Consider the following 5,652-nt stretch of genomic DNA (forward strand, 5'->3'; position numbering starts at 1 on the left):
ATAGAATTAGATATCCTTCAAGCTTCGGAGAACCTTGAGAAGTATCAATAAGAAACCACGAAGTGGAGAGACAAAAAGGTCGTGATAAAGAACATCACAGTCGGGGACTGGGTCCTAAAAAGAAAGCCAAACCTATTGACCAAAAGCAATAGGTCAGGGTCTTACCACCTGTCTGACGCCGAAGGCAACGAGCTGCAGCATCCATGGAATGCTGACAGCCTCAAGAAATACCACATATGAGCATGTAAAAAGGCCGCATCGCAAAACTATAAGCGGCTGCGGACCTTCGTAGTTGTTTTCATTTCTTTTTACGTTGTAAAGGGCCGTACTCTTTTCCTCACAGGGGGAACTCCACATCGGAGGTGAGGTTTTTGACGAGGCGGACCCATTGTAAACTAATTCAATACAATGAGTTCCCCCAAGTAAAGTGTCACCTTCGCCTAAGCAGCCTAAATGGCAAGCTTCGGCCAGCATCTGTATGCTGCGTAAAACTGTAAGTTAGCAAAGTATGCAGAATCTGCAAACTTTGCATACTTATCAAAATAAATGCCAAAGGGCTTCGACCTTTCAAACGGTCCGAACCAAAAAACTTTCGGCACAAAACGCACAATAAGTGATAAAATAAACGCCAAGGGGCTTCGACCTGTCAAAAGGTCCGAACCAAAAAATCTTCGGCACCAAAGGCACAATAAGTGCTAAATAAAAGCCAAGGGGCTTCGACCTTTCAAAAGGTCCGAACCAAAAAACATTCGGCAAAAATAAAGACACAATAAGTGCTAGACAAAACCCAAGGGGCTTCGTCCTTTTAAAAGGTCCGAACCAAAAACCTTCGGCGAAAATAAAGACACAACAAGTGCTAGACAAACGCCAAAAACCTTCGGCCTTTCAAAATATCCAAAGCAGAAACCTACGGCCCTAAACGAAGAAACTCCTACACCCGAAGGTACGAATCAAAAACAACCTCGGAAAAATCGAAAGATGCATGCCAGAAAGGGGGGAGACATTTTTCTCCTTGGACCCGGCATCCATCGTTCGAGACATGCAAAGCCAAACACAAGACCCCTTGAGACAATAGTGCGCAAGAAAAGGGGGAGACGTTTTTCTCCGAAACGTAAAACTTTGCGCACACTGCCTCGACAGTGAACAACCCTTCTATCGAGGGTCCACCAAAAAAACAGAATAATTCTCCCCCTAAACCACCCAAAGCAATGATCCGCCAGGAAGGGGGGGAGATATTTTTCTCCAAAAAACACAGCCCTAACGCACATCACTTTGGGTGGCAATAACTTTCTTCCCGAAGCACAAGGCCAGCACACAACAAAAGACATTTTTTCTAAAAACACTGAAACACACAACACCCGAAGCTCACCAAAGGCTCCAGACGAAGAACAACGACGAGCCGTTCGCAAGAATGGGAGGAGACGTTTTTCCGTACACTAAGAAAGGCACCTCGAAGGGTGCACAAAGAAAATCACCCCACAGGGTGCGCACAGAAAGGCACCTCGAAGGATGCAAACAAGAAGCACCTCGAAGAGTGCGCATAGAAAGACACCTCGAAGGATGCAAACAAGAAGCACCTTGAAGAGTGCGCACAGAAAGGCACCTCAAAGGACGCACAACGAAGCGCAGCTAATACAAGAGCTCTCGCGCTCCAAAAACTACACAGAGTCTCGACCCGACCAAAACAAGTACTCCGCGACACTAGCCCAGGATGAGCGAGGCTGAAAGCCTCCCAACTCAACAACGGCACAACGTTGTTCGCTTCCTGCAGTTTGGGAATTTTTACAAACAAGGTTCAAAGTTCTCAAAACAAAGTCTAGAAGCTAATCTTTAAACCTGAGCCCCCGGAGCACCGCTTGCTTCGCGACCCGAAGGAGACGCTCCAGCCCCGGGCGACCGACCATCCTCCGAAGGTTGACTAGGCATCGTCTCCTGCAAAAAAAAAACTTTACCAAAAGCAAGCGAAACAAAACCCTCAAAAGGCAAGATCTTTCGAAACGAACCTACCTCAGCTGCAGTGGCTGCAAGAGTTCGAACGGTGACTCTCCCAGAAGGTTCCCAGAAGCGCTCGAAAAATGTAATCTTGAGTTCCTGGATCCTGGCCACCTCCTCGGACAGATCCTCGTAGGGGATGTACTGAAAGTCACCTCTGAGTTTGGAGAGGTCGACAGCACCGACTCGGAGAAGATTACCCACCAGTCCCTCGAAGGAGACAGACGCCGCGTTGTCACTCGCAACGCCCATCACTTCACCAAGCCCTTCGAACTCCGATGTTAACCAGTCCAGAAGCTGGAAGAAAACTTGGGGACCTTCGGCCGACTCGGGCAAGGGCAGACGCTCCGCTCCAAGTGCAGCAAGAGCCTTTTTGTACTCCTGATACACTCCGTCGATCCGAGCGGCAACCTCCGCGTACACCCGCTCGAGTTCGCTCACCCTAGAATGAACCACCTCCAGCTCTGTGATCTTCCCCTTGAGAGCAACCTTCTCGTTTGCGTTGTCCTCCACCGTCTTCCGAAGGCTTTCCAGCACCTTCTCGTTGTCCTTCGCCGTCACCTCCAACTTGACGCACCTCCCCTTCAATTGCTTGTTCTCGTCCTTCAGAGCGAGAACCTCCGCCTCAGCCCGCCGCAGTTTGTCTGCCAGACATAGCTTCTCGGTGGCGCTCTTGACCCGAAGGTCCGCATCCGCCTTGGTCTTTTGCATCAAAATGCGACTGGCATGGGCAAGCTTCTTGCTCAAGTCAGCGACGATGAAGGCGGCGTCGGAGGTGGAAGTCTCAGCCACGGTTGCATTAAACTCTACATCAAAAACCGGATAACCTTCGGGAATCCCAGAAACTGCACAAGGACAAAACGGAACCATGCCCCGCCTCACCTCTCACCGGAGGAAGAATTTCGGTAGTACCCAGCCCATGCATTATGGACAGAAGATGGTTCATTGACTCAAACAAAGTTGCAAAACGCAACACAAAAGTATAAGACCCCAGACAAACCATGAACCGCAAAACGATGCAAAGCCGAAGCTCACCGGCCTCATCGACGTTCAACCCTTCAATCGCCTCCAGCTCCCAATCCGAAGGAGGAGCGGAGCTGCCGGCAACTCCCCCCCCCCCCCCCCCCCGCCAACAACTGTTCGCCTTCCCGCCCGTCCCCCCCCTCCCGAGCGACAACAATGTGTCACCTACCTGGAGCTCCCCCTCCTTGACGTCATTGACGTCAAAAGGCTTCGCGGCCTCTGGCTCCGAATCCTTCGTGGCTTCAACCCTCGATCCGGTCGGCTTCGGTTCCGATGGCCTCAGGATGTCCGCCGGCTTGGACGCAGGCCGGACGATGCTGTTGATCCTCCTGCGCTTAGTGATACCTTCGGGACAACAATGAAGGTTAATCAGTGCCTTCGCAACCTCCACACGGTGACCCAAACCAAAAAGCATCGTCCCATACTGATCATAAAGATCGTAATGGGATCTAAATAATCTCCCTTCCGGAACAACTATCTCCCCGCCCACCATCCCCATAAGTTCCTCCATAAACAAGGGCGTACCACTATCGCCCGAAGATGTTTCTTCTTGCTCAACATCTTGGCATCTTGAATATGAGTTGGATGCCTTGCTCTTGCCTTGCCACCCCTTCTTGTTCTCTTTTTCATCATCTTCAAGTCATCAACTTGATCATCATGGTTGATCTTGACTTGAGGTTGGGGTACCTTCTCTTGCTCAACTTGTGGCTTTGGTTGAGGTTCTTGTTGCTTCACCAATTGCTTGGTTGGGCACATTGAGGTGAGGTGACCCTAAGTGCGGCACTTGAAGCTTTTGACATGTTTAAGCTTCTCTTCTTCCTTCTTCAACTTGAGCTTTTCTTTGTTGGGGCAACTATTTGCAAAGTGTCCCATCTCATGGCATTGAAAGCACATGAAATGAGATAGCTTCATTTCTTCTTGCTTCTTCATCTTCCTATTATATTTATTCTTGCCCCATTTCTTGCCTTTGGCTTTGCTCTTGTTGGAACCAATGCCACTCATGTCACCGAAACTTCTTTGATTTTTTATTATGCTTTCAAGGGTGACTTTTGATTTTGTCCATCTCTCTATCTTGTTGCTCAAATACTTCACTTGACTTTGGAGCTCTTTGTTTTCTTCTACAAGGTTAGTCTCATATTGCATAGTAGAAGAAGAACAAGCATCTATATTTGAAGTACATGGCATAGACAATAAATCATCACATGAGGTGGATACATGTTTCTTTCCTACATCACAAGGGTTAGCAACATTTTGCAATTGATCATTTGATCCATGTGATGAGCTCTCACTAGTTTTGATTACTTTACTAGAAAGCTTGTTAGTGAGTAAAGTATGGCCTAGTACCAAATTCTCATGAGCAACACTAAGCTCCTCATGAGTCAATTTTAGCTCCTCATGTGAACAACTTATGACATAAAGTAGATGCTTTTGTCGTTCACATGTGTCTTTGAGAAAAGAGTTTTCTTTTTCAAATTTGATTGTTTTGGCTAACACTTCCTCAAATAATTTGGTCAAGCTAGCATATCTACTCAAGAGCTCATCATATGAATTAAGATCAATCATATTGCAATTTGATACCTTTGTGTCACCTTGTGACATGAAGCAATGTGGCGATGGAGATGAGCTTGATGTAGCAATATCATCCGTGCTTGAGCCAACTTGATCATGGATGTGCTCATCATCCTCATGCACTTCCTCCTTGGTCTTATAATCATCATGATCATCGGAGGGTGCCCCATATTTCTCATTTAGATAACTCCAAATCTCATGGGCGGTTTTCTTGTCCATGATCTCACCAAGAATGCAATTATGCAAAGATCTAAACAAGATGTTAGTAGCTTGGATGTCTAGATCTAGACATTTCTCTTGTGTTGGAGTTAGATTTTCTTCATCTAACACATGAGAAAAACCTACATCCACCATCCACCACATTTGAGGGCAAATAAATTTAAAATTGCATATCATCCAATTTTTCCACCGTGCAAAGTGTGTGCCATCAAAAATATGTGGACACTCAATATCTAGCCCATAAGTCGCCATCATCTCGGGTCGGTAAGGACCACAAATGAGAGACCTCGGCTATGATACCACTTGTAGGGTCGAGATGGCGGAATAGAGGGGGGTGAATAGTCCTTTCTAAAACTAATTGCGCCGGCTAACCGAAACTTATGCGGAATTGAAACTATTCTCTTAGCCAAGACTTCACCCCTCTAACTATGACTCTAAGGCACCTCCAAAAAGATCCTACACAAAGCAAATGGAGTGCCAAGCTAGTAAGAGCTCTCCTAACAATTCTAATGCCAAGTCATACTAGCCTAAGCACTAGTACTTCACAAACCGGGGGAGCTCCTACACAAATCTAATGAGTAAAAGCACAAAGCCAAACCTAAGCTCACTAGATGCTCAAGGACAACAATACACAATCCAAATCCAAGAGCTCAACTTGCTTAGCTACACAATCTAAGCAAGAGCAACTAATTAAGGTACACAAGCTAACTAGTTACACTAGGATCTCTACTTCTAGATACACAAGCAAGAAGATGATTAGCAAGCTACACAAGCTAGTAATCACTAGAGAGCAACTACACAAGCACAAGATATAGATGAATGTAAATACAAGGCTTGTGATTTGGAGAA

Source organism: Panicum virgatum, chromosome 6N (assembly GCF_016808335.1).
Source record: "Panicum virgatum strain AP13 chromosome 6N, P.virgatum_v5, whole genome shotgun sequence".
Taxonomy (NCBI): Eukaryota; Viridiplantae; Streptophyta; class Magnoliopsida; order Poales; family Poaceae; genus Panicum; species Panicum virgatum.